The 20,692-nt window shown below is 38.8% G+C and overlaps 1 long non-coding RNA gene across 1 annotated transcript in view; it reads left to right on the top strand.

Moving 5' to 3' along the window:
• The first annotated feature begins 2,570 nt into the window (after nucleotides 1-2,570).
• LOC106020365 (uncharacterized) overlaps nucleotides 2,571-20,692 on the top strand; it is a 58,348-nt gene continuing 40,226 nt past the window's right edge. Inside the window, exons 1-2 of the long non-coding RNA XR_011803342.1 lie at nucleotides 2,571-2,625; nucleotides 4,040-4,152. This is a non-coding gene — a long non-coding RNA (uncharacterized lncRNA). The remainder of the gene's footprint in view (nucleotides 2,626-4,039; nucleotides 4,153-20,692) is intronic.

Raw genomic sequence — 20,692 nt, 5'->3', positions numbered from 1 at the left:
TTGTACAGAGGGACTTCTGTTTCATCCAGGTATACTCTTATCTGCAAATACAGTCTGATTTTGTCAGCCCCTGTTTGGCCATAGTCTTGCTTCTACCAGACAACTTAAAATAACATAAATGATGGGCTTGCATAGATTCTGAGGGTGAAAGTAACAAATACAAATTTTAAGTTCTTTGGGGGCTGCCTATTATTAAAATGAGAAAGTGGAAACCTAATTAAAGCAAAGGTTATGAAAAGCAATTTCACAATTTCCTTTCATTTGCCAATAAAAGCATTTAGATTATACGTGATAGTCTAACATTTGTTCAAAAGCCAGAATTCCAAATAGCCCAGTATGAAGATCTATTTGTAGAAAATGGTTAATCTCATCCAGTTTCTAAATTCAAATGTGAATCATGAATTCCAGCAAATTTCCCACAACATCTGTATGTTAAAACCTTTCCCAGCTGTTATAAGTTTGTTCATTTTTCAAAGTTATTAAAGGATACGCCCCTGCTAATAATTCTCAGATCATGGTGAGATGCAAACGGTTTATGTATTTCAACGGAATGCTATTTTGCATTTACAGTTCTGCAGAAGAGAATGGCTTGTTATTTCCCAAGAGGCTGATCAATACTAGCAGGAATAAAAATGGTGATAACTTAAAGTGTTCTTTGAAAAATTGTCCAGGACTTCAAACCATGAACGAAACATAAATGCAAACTTAAAATAAGTTAAACTGTGTAAAATGCAATTTTAAAACCTTAAACAATCACCCTTGCCAAACCCAATAAGCTAGTTATGCCTTTTTAATTTGGCTGCAGTCACTTTAACTGGATCAGAACAATAAGGAAAATAAAGGAACCACAAAAACACATTCAGCTAGTGTAGCAAGAAGGTCCTTAGTGACCTGGTTCCAGCCACAGTCAGCTGCCAGTTCTTCAACCAGCCCAGAAGACTCCAAACTTTGAAAATGTAATGACCATTTTGGGGCATGGCAGTTAGAACTCTCTGAGTCCTGTTTCTGGATATGAAGGATTCTCCTTCTAAGAATAGGTATATCCACCTAACTGTAAAAACACTCTTTTTCCATAGTTTGGTGAACAAAACAAAAATGTTTTTCAGTTTGCAAAAAAAAACACTGGGTTAGCTGTTGTTGTAGGTTTTTGGTTTTGTTTTTTTTCTTGCCTTTGAAGTTACTTAATATTTTTTTTCTAAGTTTTTAAAAGTACATTTTCCAAGAACTATTTGCCCAGTTCAACACAAATTAGTGTACCATGCCAAGCACTATTTTTTTCTTTTAGCAGAGCTACTGTTCACCAAAAAAAAAAAAAAAAATCTTAAAAGTTCTATTGCAGGCTTTTTAAATCACACAAACATACTTACTTTCATTTAATTACCTCCTAGCACTGAATTTTGTGCTCTTATTTCCTTCTGTGGTGGCCAATGTAACAATGATTCCTATTCATTGTAAATACCATCATTTTTCTTTTTTGAAGATGGAAAACATAAGTTCTAAAACTTTGATCTTGTCAGTCGTGTGATTCTGTGATCTTCTTTTCTCCTATCCAGAGCTCTGAGGACGTATGAAACTATCTCCATAAAATAATAGCTCTTTCATATCTCTGGGCTACAACTAACCATTCTGTTTATGCAATTCCTGCTGATTTTATCTGTGTTAGTGCTTGGCAATTCTGCAAATTAGCACACAGATTGTGTATTGTGTCCCTGAAAAGGAGGAACATAATGGATGATCACTTTAAAAAAAAGATTGGTTTAAGGAAATTACTTTGCTCAAAGGGAATCAGTGGCAGTGACAGGGGTGGAATCAGTTTTCTGGGACTATATCCAACTGCTTTTATCCAAAAGGCTGTCCTTTAACATTTTGCCTCATTCACTACAGAGCTCCCACAATTGCTGCAAATGAAGCAGAGACCTTACAGGCAAGTTTTTGCTTTGATGTTGAGCCCCAGTGAAAACCCAGAGCAATTCTACCCTGTGCACCAATAAGGCAAGCATCCTGTGACCTTGCATACATAATATGTGCACAGAGAGAGCAGATCAATATTCTTCTGCCAACTGTGATACTGTTTTTTCCCAATTTTGAGTGTTTGATTTTGTAGCCTTAATAACCTTTTAATGGGAGGAGCAGAGAGTTGATTTTGTTTTGGCTCATATCCTGGGTAAACTAAAAAAGCATGAAAAATGGAGTTATGTTCATCTCAATGGGAGGGATATCCATCGGGCCCTGACATGTGAGCCAACAGCATCACTGAGACCCAGCTGTGAGACCCAAGCATCCTTTGCATGGACCACAGGTAGCAGGAATGAGACACTTCTTGGCTTTCTAGAGGCTGGCCAGGGGCAGGGACCTGGAATCCCATAGTCTCTCAGGGAAAGAATGAAGGAGAACCATAGTATTTCTAGTGGGAATAAACTCTTCATTCTGTTCCCTCAAACCTGTCCCTTCAGTGGCTTAAATCATAGGATTAAGTAGGTGTGTTTACCCAAATGATGGGTGTTAATGGCCAATGAGTCACCTAATTGGCTCCATATGATTGCAGATATATATATGCCCTACTGTGTTACAGTAGTAGCAGTAACAAAACCATGATGGTCTAAGGATATAAGCAAGTCAGAGGTGGTAAGTAGAGGAATTGCAGCTGATGCAAGTGAAATAGACCTTCAGATGTACATAAATGAGTCTTCAGTCTATCCAGGAACTGTTCCAATTGACTTAAAGTTGTTCAGAAATAATCTGCTTGATCAAGGCCAGAGTGCTTGTACAAAACAGATCTCTATCTCTGGAAATCTGATTACTGATTTATTTTAGTTAGAGTTTAATCCATGACACAGAGTTTGTATTTTAACTGGAGGCACAGCCCAGTAGCTACCCTAAGCCTTTTATTGGTCTTTCCAGTAATGCATGTACTCGATGTGTTTTCACCCTGTGGCCTCCAAGCTACATGGCATGGGTTGGCTTTTGCCAGGTCCGGACAGTGGTGTGTGCTGTCCTTTAAAGTATCTGTCTCCTTGCCACTATTGCTCACTAAAGAGCCTGGATGGGAAACAATGTGCATGCAGTGTGAGTACCTGGGGGATGAAAACCCTTTGAGAAACAGGGGGAGCATCAGTGCAAATAATCCTCTACTCCCTGGAGTCCAGATCTTGCTCCTCCAATGCTTCAATGGAGGAGTCCATCAAACGCATACACCAAAGACACCTGCACAGAGCATTTATCTAACTTGGCTGTAAAAATGATATGCCTGACACCCAGCATTGCCTCTGTAAAGGTCCTGCTCAGCAGCACTGCCCCTTGTGGCCTCCTGTCATACTCTCCAAAGAAACTAGAGAGTCTCATGAGGCACTTGTGCTGTGGCATGATGGTGAGTTAGGGGGACACATGAAAGCACCATAGACAAGCAAGGTCCAGAGCTGGAATCCTCATCTGCCAAACCTGGTTTGGGGCTCAGTTTTCTCTGCATAGAAAGATCTAGCTAGCAAACCAGTTTCTAATGGACCTGTATCTGTTTAAGATGTTTCAGCTTGTCCACTCTCAGGATCTAGAGTTCTTAAACTCACTTTGATTTTTGTTACTGGTTTTGTTTTGAAAACCTTAGAGAAAACAACTGGATGCCAAACTGCCACTTGAACAGAAATTTGAGGGAGAATGTTGAAGGATCAGGAATTTAAGAATAGCCCTGGACTGCAAATAGTTGTTAACAAAAACACAATATTTTGTTCTGGTGTCAAACTAACAGACCGAAACAGGCTCAATTAATTTCTATATAAACATAAGTATGCCAGTGCAAAGGTTGTGTTCTTTACATAGACATGTGAATGCAAACAGGTTAGTAGAGCAAGGGGCCAGGTAAAATGAGAGAATAACCTGGGATTATTGAAACAAGCACTATAACTGTTGAGCCCTGAGGAAACAGAGAGCTAACACACTTCATCTAAACCCTCCCATAAATAGTTTGGGTAATTAGAGGCTTAGATTTATTGAAAACAATGAAAAATGTCATAATTACCTTTACATATTTTTCTTTCTTTCACAGGTAGAAAATGATCCCAGTAATTTGGTGTTCAGTGAGCAGGGCACATTCTGCATTGTTTTTCCACCACCGTGTCATTCTGAGCAAAAATGCTTCAGGGGAACACCACTGAACAGGTCTGTTCTTTTCCTTTTTAAATCTTGTAGCAATTAGCAAGCATTTCACGGACCATTTCGGTCAAATAATGTAACTTGGCAAAATGGTGCCCAGTTCTGAAGGGCTGTGAAGTATTTTTCTTGTTCCAGATGGCAAGAGGTTTTTCCAAATGAAAGATGTCCTAACAGGCTGGAATGAAATCAACCCCAGTTGAGAAGGAGATTTGCTTCTGAATTATTTTTCCCAAACCCAAAGTAGAAACTGATACTGATAAAAAACCTGTGTGATACTCCTTGCACAGCAGAGGGAAAACTCACTAGAAACCCAATGACCATGCTTTTACATGAGTCCATGATGAAGGTGGAATAAGCTACCAAAGGCCAATGAAGGCAGACATCCAAAGCCTGAGGCAGAACTGGGGCAGCCCAGCTATATGAGAATGGTCATATTTCAAAATAGGCTAGTCCAGCATAATCCTGTTTATGAAATGCAGGTGGAGTCTAATTCCGAGTTTGTGGTTTGAGCTTTAAAACTCATTATGTTTTGGTTCTGTACTCCTTGGAGACCAACTGACTCCTTGTACATTAACGTCAAGATGCTCAGATCAAATAGACAGCTGAAGTTTACAGCTCTGGTGTTCTGATAACAAGGCATGGATGTGAGACAATTCTCCTCTCTGGAAGCTGTCGTCATCCTGCAATCCAGAATACGTGAATAATAGGCGTTCAGGCCTCGATATAAGGCCTGCTCATTCAACAGGCATTTTATGACTTTGTCTTCAGCGAGAGTGTGTGGTTTGTAAGATAGGATCTGGTTAGAAAAGACCAACCAAAGCTTGGATATGACAGCGAAACTAAAGAAATGCTGACAGATTAATAAATGGTTTTGGGAAAATCCTGCGGCATTTCAGATTCATCCCTGTATGTGTCATTTCTTTCTGGGTAGCTCTGGGTGACCTTATGCAAACCAGACTGACTGTACCATGTCCCTTGGTCATGCTGGATGCTGAGGTTGCAAACTACCTCCCTCATGTATAAAGATCCCACCATATAAATTTTCTGGGGAAGTTGTCCAGAAATAACAGTCATCAGACCTTTTTAAGGGGTCAGAGAAGACACTTTGGGAAACTGGGACTATAAGGAGCAGTTTCTTTGACTGCCCAGGAGGCAGGATCAACTGGTCCCTCAAAGGGGTGAGGATAAGAGGGAGGCTGCATAGGAGCCACTTACCTCATCAGGAAAAGGGGGACTGGATTTAGTTGGATCTACTATGCTTCTTTCTGCTCTGCACTTTTTATATTGAGCAAGGTGTGGAGGGAGTAAAGGAATTTTTCTGCAGGGCTTCTGTAGGGTTGTAGGCTCCGTGGGAACATACTGCCTTCCTTTAGAAAATGGCTTTTCCACTGTCCCCACAAACAATGTCTTTCTGGGATCAACACATGAAGCCTTAACAGTTTGGTCTTTAAGAAAACCTGATAGGCTTCCATTAGGAAATAATTTATAAATCTTCTTTTATGGCAGATGATATGGACATGACATAACAAGGGGGAAAATCCTATGTGCTACATGAAGCCGTAAATTCACAACAGGGTTCGACTCATAAGCATTAGTGTTATTCACCTGGAGGTTTGGGATATTCATTTGGAGAGGTATGCTGGTAGTGGTGAATGTATCAAAGACTCTCATTGACTTCTCAAACCAATGATGTAGTTCTTCAAACAGCAAGCTTGACTTGCTTTACAGAGGTGCTACAGAACACAGATTTAGGTCAGATGGAGAGGAAGAGGAGTGCGGGCTGCGAGTTTAGGTTTTGTTCAAACTGAGTGAGCTGACCATGATGTTTATCTTTGGTTCAGCACCTGACTATGCTGTTACAGAACAATAAATGCAGCTCTTGCATGGCTCAGGAGATCTAAAAGTGAGATCAAGTTTAATACATTGAACAGCTAAGTTAAAAGGCTCCTACTGGTCTACTTACTATTGAGATGGAATAACTACAGTATGGTGCAGCAAAGTAATCCTTTTTCATTTATTTTTGGGCTTGAGCCTTTTGTTCCAAGTTGCCTGCTTGCATTTATGTTGCTATTCCCTAGCAAAACTAATCTAGAGCAGTATAACAAAAGCAATATGTGAACTACAGCACATTAGGAATGTTCATCCTGGAACAGTGTAACCCCAATACCCAGGGGCAGAGAGGTGTTTGAAGGAGGAAAGAGGAAAAGCTCACATCTGGTTTGATACTAGAGTAAGAGAAAAGGCTGTTTGCCACTAGGGGGTGTATCAGCTGCACAACTGTTATTGGAAACACCAGGATTTTGTTTAGAAGCTGATCTTTTTTGTTGTTCTGAAATTAATTTAAGCAGCCTCAATTATCTGATGTTTAGTTTTATAGACAATTAAGTTCTCAGCATCATTCAGCCCACCTGAACCAGCCCATGGTGGGTGGCTTTGTCAACAACAGATAATTTATTTTGGCTGTTCTAATTTCACTTGCTTGTTGTTTAAGGCAGTGTTTGCTGAGCCCCAGGGCAAAGCAAGATTATTTAAATGTACAAGATAGGAGTATTTGCAGTATGCTTTTGTGGCATCAGAGCCACGGTGTCTCAGCTCCCTTTCCTCCTTTGCTGGTGGGAACAGATAAGGAGTAGTAGCCAATTATTGAAGGTGAGGAAGAAAGGTGGAGACTGCTGAACTCAACCCAAAACAAAACAGCCTGGGAATTTTGCCTGGGTTAAGGCACAGGCAAGCAGAGTATGAAAATTCAGCTTCTTATGATGCTCTGTGTCTCCAGTGAGAAACATTAAGGGCTTCCTTTTCAAATAACATCACCACAAGCACTGTTGGCAATTCAGCTTCTGGCCACTTGAGCAGCTGGAGGAGCTCTGCTGGTGACTGCTTCAAGTGTCTCAGCAGCCCCCTGCGCAGGAGGCTTCTTGCTATGGGTGGGCTTGGGTCAGGCCTTTTAGTGCACATTTAGGCCTCAGAAATGATATTTCTTGGAGGGTGGCATGTTTCTAGTTATACAAGAAAAGATTATTAGGGCATAGAGGATTGAAAGCAAACAGGAAAGTTTACAGTCAGGAAGGCTTATAAAGCCATTTCCAGTTATATATGAGATTTAAAGTCTTCCAGTCTAACACGCCTAATCTAGTTGCTTGCTATTTTAAGCAGCCATGTTAAATATCCTGTTCATAAAACAATCAAAGCCCCATCTGGTTTTCTATACTGTGCTCCAACTGAAAAACCCAAGGACAGGCTGCAAATTTAGTAGCCAGAAGAGTGAAAAGATGCTGGTTTAGTTCCATTAGTTCTCCTATGCTCCTGGTTCTAAATAAATAAATAAATAAGATTCACTGAGGACACTCCTCAATGAGGAATAGATTGGATTTATGTAGAAAATGCTATCAGCCCCATGCCAAAATCCTAATTCTTTCCTCCTCCAATCCATTGTGTGAAGGATCATGCTTTTCTCAGGGAACTGCAGATGCTATAAAAGTCTAGAAGCAGCCAGGACAGAATTTGCTTGATATTCTGACAGCTTCTCCCCTTGTGCACCACAAGATGAAGAGCATGTTTAAGTGGGAGGACAGTAAGGCTGTAAGCAAGCCTGGAAACAGAGGGATTTGTCTTTGGAACAGTCGATGTCTTAGTTACTGGTGGGTGTATTTTGTGTCTTTTGTTCCTCCCAGTTAGCAGCCTCAGATCTGATAGCACATCAAACTCTGTAAATGCCTCTGTCTCATTCAGGTCTCTGTCACTGACCTTCTGATGTCCTGGGCCAGTGTCCAGTAGCCGAACCTCCCTGAAATGGCTGAGGTGAGCTCTGCTGTCCACTGCACATACAGGCTGGTCTGGCAAAGAGCAGAGTGCCCTGACCTGATTGGTGCAGACAGACATGCTGGTTGGCTATGGGGAAAAAATAATCTCAAAATGGAGATTTTTAACTCAGGAGAAACTCAAAGAAAAGTGCAGAAAATATGTTGATGACCTAGAGAGGATAGAAAAGGTCCTACAGGTCTGCCCTATGGACAAATCTTCAATCAGCAATGTTTTTGTGAAGCAGTAGTGTTATATCTAGAAGGTTTTTATCTGCTTTAGTTTTTTAGCCATAAAAAAACATTCAAAGATCTGTCCCTAGGGATGCTTAGCTTCTCCCTGGTAGCGGGATGATGACATTCAATTTGTGCTCTGGTTCTGTTTGGGTTTTAAAAAAGATGCAGTGGGGCAGTTTCTCTGTTCCTACAAGCAGGTAGGACCCTCGGCTTCTCTTTTGAAAGTGTGTTCTGTTAGAACTGAAATTCAGCAGTAGATGGCACTAGCAGGATTGTAAAATGGTCTCTAAACAAAAAAAAATACCTCAAAATTCTCCAAATATTTCACAAGTCAGACAGACAGCTAAATAAAAAGACTAACACCAATTAATGGCAGAGATAAATCGCGCACCATGGAAATGGTGCCCATTTCAGCTAAGCACAGCACTTTTATGTGCGTGGGGAGCAGAGGATGTGCTGAACGTCTCCTTGCCCTGAGTCTGCAGAGAGGGTTCATGTGGATGGCTCTGCTCCTGGGAGACCTTTGCAATAAGGCAAATGTGGGCACCCTCTTGCTGTAGAGAAGGTCTGCACATTGATTCATAGGCAGGTTTGCATGCATGCAATTCTAAGTGTACATGAAAGCAGAATAAGTTTTCTAAGATAAAGAGAATCCAACACTGGTCTCTAACTACTGGGAATTCACTGCAAACTAGACTCAGAATGGAAATGCCCACAACAGCTCTGCTGTGAATTCCAGGCTGGGATGATGCTGTGGAGGGTGAAATCCTCTTGCTGTCTTTTCTAGAAAATGCATTTGAGTTAAATTTCTCTCTCAAATATATGAGACGGAATGTATGGGCTGGCATGGCATGATTTGTGTCTGTGGCCATAGTGAGTATTTGATATAAATAGAACCCGTATAACTCTAGGTGTTTACTGTTAATGTACTATAGAACTATGGTGTGGTTTTTTTTTGTGTGTGTGTTGTTTTTTGTTGTTTGTTTTGTTTTGTTTTGTTTTCTCCAAGAATATGCTATAGAAGGGACTAGTTAGAATAAAATCTTATTGAAAGTAGAGCAGGAACAAGCTAAGCCAGGACGGTTCACGTTGGGTTTTAGTGCATTTTTTTTCTTTCATTTTCTTTTTCACACACACTGGAAAAGAACAATCACTTGGATACACATCCTGCAACATTTGACATAAAGAAGATGAGGACAAATAAAACAGCTCTTGTTCCTGTTCTTTCCCAGTTAAATATGATTGTCATGACATTCATGAAGTGATAAAAGGAGACTCAGTGTCAGGATGCTGCATGTAAAAATTCAGCCTCCACTTTAGGATCAGCACAGCTACATCTTTTGGGAGAGCTGCTAGATGCAGGCTTCAAAAAACACCAACTGCTTGTAGGACCACAGTAAGAAGTAAAAATGTATTTATGATTTGCACTTCAGAGTTATTAGTGGCTTTTGCTTCAACAGGAGGACACAATGCAAATTTTACAAGCGGGTACAGATGGTATTAAAGGATGCTTTTTAGCTGTAGCAGTGATACCATCAAATAGCTTCTATTTAAACATTTTCTCTTCAGAGCTTATCTGCCACCTCTTACATGCCACTGTAACTTCTTATTGAAACAAGGATTTCTGTGCAACTCTAACCTTATGCTTCAAGTTGTTTTGCTGTGGAGCCTAATTTCATTTGGTAGTGTTCTGACCATCATGTCTGAAGGTTGCATAATAAATTCTAACAATTTATTCCAAAGGGTGGACACCATGTTTTGCTTTGAAATAATCGTTAAATTACTCAGTTGGTAAAGGCTTTGCAGTGGAAGTGTTCCAGAGATAGTAGGAGGAATATTAGTATGCACAAGAAAAAGAGACAGAACAGTAGGGGAAGACCTTGTTTTCTAGATCTCTGTAACAAAGGTGTTTTGAGAAAGAATTGCAAATGAACCACTCTTCCATGGAGGCAATTTGCATATCATTAACCTTCTGGTTTTGTTAATTGTTTTCACCTAGAGGAGGTGGAAGAGTTCACTCTTTGTTTGGAAAATGACAATGCTTTCAGAATGTAGCACATTTTATTAGTGATAGATGGGACCAATTTTTATAACAATTTTTGTTAACTGTTACCAATTTTGATGGAGATGATAGTGCCCTTTCAAAAGAAAATTGAGACCTTGTCAATAGCTCTCTAAAAACTTAATTTCCTTGTCTTTCTATGGATGCGGCTTTTTCAAATGAAAAAAAATTCTTTTGTGTCTCTCTTCTCTTTCCCCCTCCAATTCCCAACCTAAAATGTAACACCTCATTCTGCAGTAATGTTTTCATAATCACCTTTGTAAAGCTGTAACTTCACAGGAATTCAAAAAGACTGAAAATTCAGAGATTTTTTTTTTTTTATTTCAGTCCATGCTTAAAAGCCTGACATAGTATCTGCATTTTTATCTTCTGTTTTCTGTGGTGCTTTCTAGATTTGAGGGAATATAACAGAACTTTGCCTTTGCACCACTGAAAAAGACAGAATGGAAGAAGAAATCCATAGATTCAGAGTATGGAAGAGATGACCCCAGCTGGTTCAACCTACCCTAATTCATCACTATTATCCACATGACTCTGACTCTACAGGGTCTAGGCTGGCTTCCAAACAACCGTTTCACATGTCTTCACAAATTCTGGTACCAAAGACTAATTTATTAGCTCGGGTATCTCTGTGACCAGAGTCTTAAATGTGCTTCCTGTGTCTCTGTGTGTGATGAGTGTTGACCTGCATGGGCTTGAGGTATGAGTCTAAACTTGATACAGTTATCTGGGAAAGACAGGTAGGGAGACTGAAAGAGGCTAACGCAGTTTGATGGATGAGGAAATAAATATGAAGTTCATTTTAACATGTGGAGAACAGATACTTCTGAATTGTATTCCTGTTCTTTTTAGTTTGGGAATTCTCTCTGTGCACTATGGCTTAAAGTTTGAGAGTGGCTTTGAAATAGGAACAATCCCAACCTTTGCTAGTTTTTTAGTTCTAATATTTGTCAGCCACACAAATAACTGTGGATAAATCTCTACATGACATTGGTTGTAATGTTGATTAGTAAAACGTTTAATGGAATGAAGCTGGAATTCACGCCAGCGAGTGCTTTTGCAACTGCTGATGGCTTTTTGTTTTTACTTAGAAATATCTATGTCTTATCTGGCACCTCTTCTACTTCCATTGACCTAAAGACCAAAACTAGTATGAGACACAGCCCTTCTGGATATATTACATTTATCAAAAGAAGAAAAGGGCACCTGCACTCTCTATATAACCTGGGTGCCAAATCTCTCTCCCATCCTCATCTATCACAGGGGAAACATTGCATTCATTTTACTTCTTTAATTGCCTCAAGTGTTCAGTGTCCCAAAAGGAAATATTTTATTGCCCTCCAAGGATCCATTATAAAAACTGTGATTTTTTTTTTTTTTGTAAAGCTGACAGCATTAAAATCCATGAGCTTTTGCCACTGACACCAGTTGTACAAGTCTGAACTTTCAAGCTTTTGCTTCCTTTACAGTCCAGTTAATAAGTTATTTGTTTCCATAGTCACATATATATGACTTCATCACAGTTCACAAGTACATTTTCTGGAGATTAGCTCATTGATATATTGCACTGGTGTGTGTATTAGCTGCTTGGATGAGCTTAGGTTTCATAGCCTATTGGTCTGCTGGTGACTCTAAAATTTTGCCACAGTCATATGATTAAATATGGAAAACATCTGTTTTAAGTAGTCCAACAAAAATCTGAACATCTGGAAAATATTGGTAAAGAAGCTAATTAAGTTTGTCAACTTACAAATTGTTCTAACAGGAAGTATTTAGGAGTAGCAGATAATTGAGATTTCATTCCTCTGGCCCCTTGTCCTTGCCTTTTGTTTATTTTAGTATAACTGGAAGGACTATTTTACTCAGCTTCTTCCAAATCCACCCTCTGGACACGAACTGAGAGATAGTTATCAGGTGCTGTGTTGCAACAGGCTACACTTACAGCAGGAGAAATGAATGCTGGAAACAGATCTTCATGCCTATGTCCCGTGTTTAAACCATTATAAAAAAGCAATATATGTTCAACTTCCAGACACACTGGTGACTTCCTTTTGATTCTTTTCCTATACTGCAGAAACAACATTAGCAAAATTCACCAGTAATGTCCAGCTTCATCGTATCTCCGCTGCCTGAGATGCTCTGTCGCATACTCTTGGCTATTTTGCCACTGTTGCTCAGGTTTTTGCTGGTTTGCCCATGACTAAGGCAATGTAATATCTTTGGGCAGAAAGTTTTCAGAAGATTCCGGCTATCACTGAACTTGAATTAGGCATCTGTGGGCATGTCAAGAATATCTGCATTGGCTTCTGTAAAATATCTAGAACATAAGCTTTGTCTTGAAAGTGTTGCCTTGCTAAAACATATATATAAGAATGGGCAAAGCACTTCTTACTCATAAAAGAGACTCTTTATGTCAGATGGAAATTTTCATAAGCCGTAATGGGTTGAACCCTCAGGAATCATCACAGATCTTGGCATTTTTGGCTCCAAGGGCAAGAGACAACTTTGACTGCTCAAATGTTAAAACATAGAAAACAAATATATCTTTAAAAGTCCAAAACTTAAAACCCCTGAGATCATACCTCTTTCTCTCAAGGGAGAAGAGACACATAACACATATATGCAGTTCTGTTCCTCTATGTCCTACTGGGCCTTGCCCACGTGTAACTGTAACCTGTTCACAGTATTAAAAAAAAAAAAAAAAAAAAACACAAACTTGCATATTCATGATAAAATGATGACTGCCTGTTGTTTTGTCCCCATTTTCTATCACATTTCTGCATTTAGGAAGGTAGTGATTTGTTCTACTAATGTCTCTCTGACCATGAAAATGAAGCTTTTGTAACTGTGAGTAATACCCCTTAGATGCCAAGAAATTAAACATTAAGGGCTTTGCTGTGTTGCTCACTCAAAAGAGAAGATGTTAATGAACAGGTTTCTTTGAAAACACTCTTCTGCAGCTAAGCCTTTAATGACAAAGGTTTTCTTTGGAGTTTCTTGCTGAATTATCTACAATATATCCATGAGCCTTATGGCTCCTAAGACAGCAGCCAAAAATTGACATAGTGTAAAAACAATTCTTGTGTGCCTACCTATCCTTAAGATACAAAAAAAAAAAAAAAAAAAAAAAAAAAAAAAAAAAAAAAAAAAAAAAATAAAGAAACATGAATAAATGACAGTAAATGTCAAGTTTATAGTTCAAATACACAGTAGGCAGGAAAAAAATGTATTCATTGGTCTTCAGCAGCAAACACCCTGGTGGCCAAATTTGACAGCAGCTAATTTAGTGGTAATTGCTACTACTGTCCTCTTGTCTTTGTTGTCCATGGCTACTCTTGCTGCATAGATGTTGGAATGCACTGATAATTTTTAGGCTCCAGGAATAGATCTGAAATATCTCCCTTCCCATATGTTGAGAAATATGAGCATGCTTTAAAAATAATTAATCGTTCACTAGTAACAGTTTCTGGTGAACCTGAGCTGATCTCCAAAATAGAGCTAGTGCATAGCTTGTGACAGTGGTGCTTACCATCTCTATCTCTCATTTTCCCACTGATGCTCTGGCAGGGTGTTTACTATGCTGTTTTATTAAACTTTTGAAAGGGACGCATAAGAAAAGTGTAATGCAGTTTGAGGACTGTAAGACTGCCCATAAAGAGCTGTGGGCCGTGCAAGGTTTCCTCTGTGTTGGTCAAACATGGTGCTGCCAGTACTTGTGTTTCAGGGGAACTTCTTGTGACACACAGAATTACAGAGCCTATGCTGTGCTCTCAAGCACCTTTTTATTTTTTTGCTCACAACAGCCTTACATGAACTGGAAACTAACTCTGCAGAGCATTGGGGGAATTGTTAGGTTTAGAGCTTTCCACCAGAATATACTCGCTGCTTGCAGAGATCTGCAGGGCCAGGTTGGCTCCACAGACATCAGGGCAGTTGGGTACACATCTCACAGGGTCATGTTCAGGAGTTTGTTGGATAGTGAATGTTCACCGACCTTTCTCCCATGGTAAAAACATTTCTGTTGCCTCTCCCCTGTGGTTTAGCCTCTACAGTTTTTCCTTGAAGGATGGTGTTGCTAAGGACTCTTCTCTAGTAGGTAGCCTGTTTGCACAAATTCAGGAAAATAATGAATACCTTTCTGTCATTCAAATTCTTGGAAAAAAAAATAAAAAAGTTTTAAACCTGCCAAGAGCTTCAAAAGTTTCTAGGAGGAAGATTCATATGTATGCTCATGAAAGTTTGTATATCTGTATAGTGTGGCTGCATTAGCTTCACTTCCATATGAAAACAGATTGAAAATGTTAACAGTCTGAATAATTCCCAAGTTCTGAGGGATTACAGTTAGGATACTGTGTGGTTTACAATAATGACAGAGCTAACTGCTGAGAGGAGATTTTGACCTGACGCACCTCAAAGGCTAAAGGTTTTTGAAGGAGATTTAGTTTATTGTTGATCTTTAGGTGTGTGCAGGCATAATTTCCTTTTTCTCTATGCCAGCAGGGACTCTGCAATTCTCTGGTGTGGACTAACCCAGCCTTTCCTACCTCGAATTCTTTATGGGCTAAGTGGCTAATGATGAATGCATTTGAAATTATATATAAAAAGAGCCCAAGAATCTAAGGAGAAGGGCCAGATTTGGAGTCTGGTCTTAATTGGGCTTGCTTTTCTGTGCTGGCAGCATTTTAAGAATGCAATCCAGGTTATTAAGTGCCATAATTGCACCTGTAAATCATGTCCAAGTGCCTAGTGACCTAGTCTGCAACTGAAAATAACTGTGGAATTGAAAAGAGCAGGCAGTGTTTTCAAATCTGGTCCCAGATCATTTTAACTTCTTTGAAAAAAATGATTATTTTGAAGTTTAATCTCCAAGCATAAAAAAGAGACCTCAAGTGAACCTATATATTCACTTTCTTTAAAATCTGAGTCTTCATTAGGTATTCTCTATAACTTGGAGAGAAAAAAACACAGTAAAATATCTACTCTTGTCTTTCAAGCATTATACGTCTAAATAAACATAAATCTTATACTTTATGAATCTACTTGGAGGTCAATTAAATAAGTTTATGTAACATTTCTGAAAGCTTCACATGCGTATCTAAAAGGTATATTTAATATGAGATTCAAGATTTCATACGTTTTCCATGTACATCATTGCGGCTTCCATGAGTCACATGATATAATATATACATTTTTTCTTCTTAAGTCATTACTTGAAATGACTGGGCTTTTTTGATTTACTTCTTTTGTTATATGTGGATGTTATCCGCCTGATAGAAACAGGAGAAATTGTTTTGGCTTTCTCTCTTTCTCTTGCCCTGTGACTCCTAATTATCCAAAACTTGTATTTTTCCATCTTTTTTTTTTTTCCCTCTCAGGAGTATTTTGGATGAGGAAGAACATTTCTATAAAAATCTGTTCTTTCCCTGGAGCAAAATGGCTCGAATACACTCCTGGCTGCAGATCTGACAAGGAGAGTTTTTGAAACATCAGCAACTTTTATAAAGCCAGTGTTTCCCTTCTCAATAGGGAAATTCTTTATGCAAGGAATAAGGTGCCCAGTTAACACTATAACTTATTCCCAAGAATGACATTTCTAGATGTTGTTTGGGAGCGCATGTTATCTGGAAGCAGACAGCTAAAGTGATCTCTGATTTACTGTGCAAATATGGGCCGAGACGCTCAGCCTGTAATGCAGAATGGAAATAACAGCAGCCATGATCTGTTTTGTGTGTTGTTTTTTTTTTTTTGTTTTTTTTGTCTGTCCTGTGTGCTTACCCACTTCAGCTGATACCAGAAGGGAGGAAACATAATGACTGTGTATGCCATGGCAATGAACTGCTGGGAGTCCCAAGCAAGTTCGAAATGTGTATGGCCCCAAACATCTCTAAAATAGCATACCTAAAACCAGCTCAGGTGTGATCCAATATGCTGCACTGGCATAACTTCCAGGATAGACATTCTTGTTGCTTTCTCTGCTATTTGTGTCCAGGTAAATGAGAAATAGCAAAAATACTCTCCCTTTCCCACTTCCAGCTAGACAGGTGGTTGTACTCTTCTGGCAACTGCTTGTAACTGTATTCACCTCACTCCTTCCCAGCTGTGAAGAATTGTTACCTGACCTCGATAGGTCTGATCCAGTACTTACTGAAATCATGGCAAAACTTTTCATCCATCCAAGCTGGCTCAGGTTCAGGACCCTCTCCCCATTAGCAGAACCTTATGGATCCCCACTGGTGCTCTGGGCACTTCAAAGACAATCACAGGTTCCTGAAACACCAGTTTGAAGCCTTTGTGTCCAAAAATGATTTCTAAAGAAGTGTTTCCCTTTCAAGACAATGCAGATTGTTGTAATAATACCTCTGAACAGGTATTTCCTCTGCCAAGCAGCTCCATAGGAAGCTGGATGATCTGAATGCTGAGTACTACTGCCTCAGAGCAGGAGAAATATGTGCAATAGGGCCCACTGAAGGTAGTTTCCAGATGGAAATTTGGTTTCTCATAATATCCCAGCATGGAAAGTTTCTAGAGTTTGGAGTTCAGGTAATTCCCCTCTCTCTCTCTCTACCAGAACACCTCTTCCCTTACAACCATCCACCCTCAGCTCCCTGCCAAGCAGTAGTATTTGGACTATAGGTTTAGTTCTTTCCTTGCTAGGTTTTAATGCAGATGGCACAAGAACATGCCAGCCACTTGGTCTGGAGTTTAATGTGAAACTTTTTTCCTCCTAAGAATAGGTGGCATCAAATAAAAACAACGTGAATTTATACTTTACCAGTCTGAAAAAGAAACTAAGAAGGACAAATGTTCCTTTCTGCCCAATATTAGCTGAAATCCCTATACAATGAGAATGTAGACAGGAGATAGAAATAAATCTTTATAAGACTTTCCAGTCCCACTGGACTTCATTCTACCATAAACACTTACTACAGCTATTAAAAAAATATCTCATATTATCAGTCAGTTGATCCTCCCATGGAGGTAGCATCTGCCCATTTGATTTGAATTTCAATGCTATTGTTTTGCGTGTGTTGAACTACAAAGAGAAGAAAAGGTTTTTGTTATTCCTCTTCATCAACAGATCTAATGCAAGAGGAAAATTGCTGGTAATTATCTTTGTAGCAATTATGCTGGCCCAAACACAGTAAGTGCAAGCACATTCCTTGTTATTTATTGCTGAAAGATCTCAAACCACAGGCTGTTTAGAATGCACAGCATTTTAAATCATGAACTTTGATGAAACTTATTTTAATATAGCTTTGTTTTCCTTATTAAATGACAAGAAAAAATAATTACAACAGATCTAGTAGTGCTTTAATGTACTCAACTTGCTGAGTGTATTTCAGTAGTTAACTTTCTTCCTTGGGATATGAACAGCATGGCTGCTTTACAGGTGTTTTCTCAACCAATTATAAATATGTAAAGTCTGAAACTTTATCAGTGTTTATGCCTGAACATGAAAAAATATTAATTTTTCTCTTGGTTGAGTTTATCTTAATCCACGGAGAGGAGCTGGTTTTATTTCTGTAAATTTCCTTCTGATGTATGAAGTTTGAGATGAAAGATTTTTCTTACTTCCTAAGAGTGGCACCCTGGGACTTGTTCTTATGCTTTATATCATCACAGTTTCTGAATTTTGTTACCTGTCCTTTCTGCAGAATGAGCCTGTAGTGTTTGCTTTTCTGATTGTCCAGCTCCTGACTTAACTGCTGCTTAGCTGGATGAGCGTTACAAACTCACTCACTATAAGATGTAGTCAACAAAAAATGCCAGGATTTTTGTGGGAAGCTATTTTTCAGCAAATTATTTTTCCCTGAAATATTTCCACTGCGGGGTTTGTTCCTGCCGTGTTTCATTCAATGTTCCCCCAGAACAGATTTTTCCCCAGAAAATTAAAATGTTAATGAAACTTCAGTCAGTATTGCCATTTGGAAATGTTGCTGTGATGCCTGATGAGAGCTGCCATTCTTCTGCTTCATATCCACACTTCCCTGCCCTATGAAAGGAAATAACCAAGCTTTGTGGGTTGCTTGCTCCAACAGCAGTGCTTGGAGTTTAAAAACAGTAGTACAGCAGCCTACTGAAACAAAGATATTTTCCTGCATTTAGCAGAAAAAAAATGGCTTTGAAAAATGTACCTTCCTATTAATTTTCTGTGCATGCTTTTAGTTTTTTTCAAAGCACTTCCAATATATGTTTGTTTGTGTGTGCACATACACATGTGCTTTCCTGCCTTTGGTGCCAAGGTCACCAATGGACTCACATTGCAGCAATGGGAAGACAAACAGTGAGATCTCTCTCTATCTACTCCTGCCAGGGTTGGGTTTTCCCCAAGGAAAATTAACCATATATAAATGTAGGCTGGTTTGAAAACAATACAAGGTGGGAAGGAAAGTTCGTCTCTGAGGCAGAAGATGAATTCACTATTCACTAATATATGTTAACTTTTCAGAGCTACAGATATGGGCTAGCTACAATAATGTTTGGACATTGATACTTATAAACATTTATTTGTTCCTTATAGCATTTATATGCTTGTCTTTTGAACAAAGGCACATTTTTTACAGTATCTGGAACAGGAGAGACTCCTCACAAAGTGTCTTTTTGAATACCACATTAGAAAAAGTGGGTAGTATGTAGCCTTTCTCCCACATGGATTTAAATTTTTGGTGAAATGATAGGAAATGCCTTATATGCCTGAATGGTTATAACAACATCTGTGATACCCTAGGTGTATCACAGACAGATTGATTGCTGCATATTTGATGATAGGGAAAAGAAAAGGAAAGAATATAAAATAAATTTTTCAATAAATATTCTCTGATTAATTATTTATTCTGAAACAGTTTTTATTTTTGTATATACATTTTAGAACAACAAATTAAAGCTGGCAGCTTTCCTACCTGGGACTTTACAATTTTCAATTTTCCTATTCCCAGATCCCCGTGACATATTTGTCTCTACCACTGAGTACTTCTCCTGAGTACTGGTAACTTTTCTGCATTTGTTGGTAGTTGTTTTTTTTTGTTGTTTTTTTTTTACATGCCCCAAGAGAGAATAGGATGAGACAATCTTATTTCACCTCATGTCTGAAACAAAGGCTTTGAACAAAGGTGAAATACTCATTTGACTTACTTCATCACCAAGCCTATACAAATTAAATTTCTACATTACTCACAGTAGGACTTGCAATTATGTTGATTAATCATATGTTACTGAGAAAATGGAAACTCATTTATAACAGGCAGCATTAATCTATTGTGTCATTTTTGATTTCTTAAAGCCCAGTTCCAGAGACAATTCCACTCTCAATGAACTGGTTAATTCTATTTCTCTTCCACCTTATTCATAATTAATTTTTAAAATGATGTTTACATGAAACACAATTAATTTAATGCAGTCCTTTAAAGAAAATAAATATGTAAACTCATTTAGAAGTGTATTATTTCAATACTGATACTGGAAATAGAGATGTTTTTCAAAGTAATATGAAGATGTGAATGGTAGTTGACCTTTCGTTTGTTAAACTGCAGCAAGAAATATGTACATTTAATTTTGAAATAGTATGAACATTTCAAAATTGTTGAAAACCTTTTGAACATTCTTCTAAATACACATGGAACTAATCATGAATGGAATAATATGGACAGCTACTTATTTAGTTAGGATAGTAACAAAGAATGGTACTCTGAGTCTTGGGAAACAGAAGAAGTCATGAACGCTGACCCCCAGAAGACGCATACAGCATGACTTTGATTGCAGATTTAGTAGGGAAAATGAGGCTGTGTTGTCTACAGGATTGTTTCTCAGGTAGCTTTCAACAGCAGGGTCCTGGTTTAAAATAAACAAAACAGACACTGCATCGAGCAGTCAAAAGGCAGCCAGTATCATTCCATCATCGAGAAAACCACCTAAATAGCTTAAGTTAATGTTGATGTGTAAAGAGGGCCTCACTTTCAGCTAGCCCCCATTCATAGGAGTTCTCTCTTTGAGGCTTGCTTTGGTTTCCATCCATTTTCTTTTTGCTCTTCTCAGCCCCGTCCCTCCTTCTCTTCTCCCTCCTCAGTCTGGTTCCCCCAGAACTGACCCAGCATTTTGGTCACAGAAAGGAGGAATCCCTTGGAGAAGGAATTACTGGCTGGTATTTTCTAGCTGTCTTTTAGTTCATACTGGAATGCCAGAGTTAATCATGGGATCATTGTGCTCACCAGAAGCTGAATCTGGGCACACACTTCAGCAGGCAGAGATATCCATAAAACACAGTTGCTTGCAAAGTTGTTTTGTTTCAAATTCATCTGTCTAAGGCAGCCATTGACAGCAACTCTGTAACTTTTAATTAGTGTATACCTTCATGATTTTAATAAACTATTTACAGCTGGATTGCTCTGTCTCATGGCATTATCAGTTCTTTAAACTTCGGTTGTCGAGGAGGTCAAATGTGAATAGCTTA

The sequence above is a fragment of the Anas platyrhynchos genome, chromosome 14 (genome assembly GCF_047663525.1).
Source record: "Anas platyrhynchos isolate ZD024472 breed Pekin duck chromosome 14, IASCAAS_PekinDuck_T2T, whole genome shotgun sequence".
Classification (NCBI taxonomy): Eukaryota; Metazoa; Chordata; class Aves; order Anseriformes; family Anatidae; genus Anas; species Anas platyrhynchos.
The sequence above is the reverse complement of the archived record's forward strand: the minus strand, read 5'-3'. Positions and strand labels throughout refer to the sequence as shown.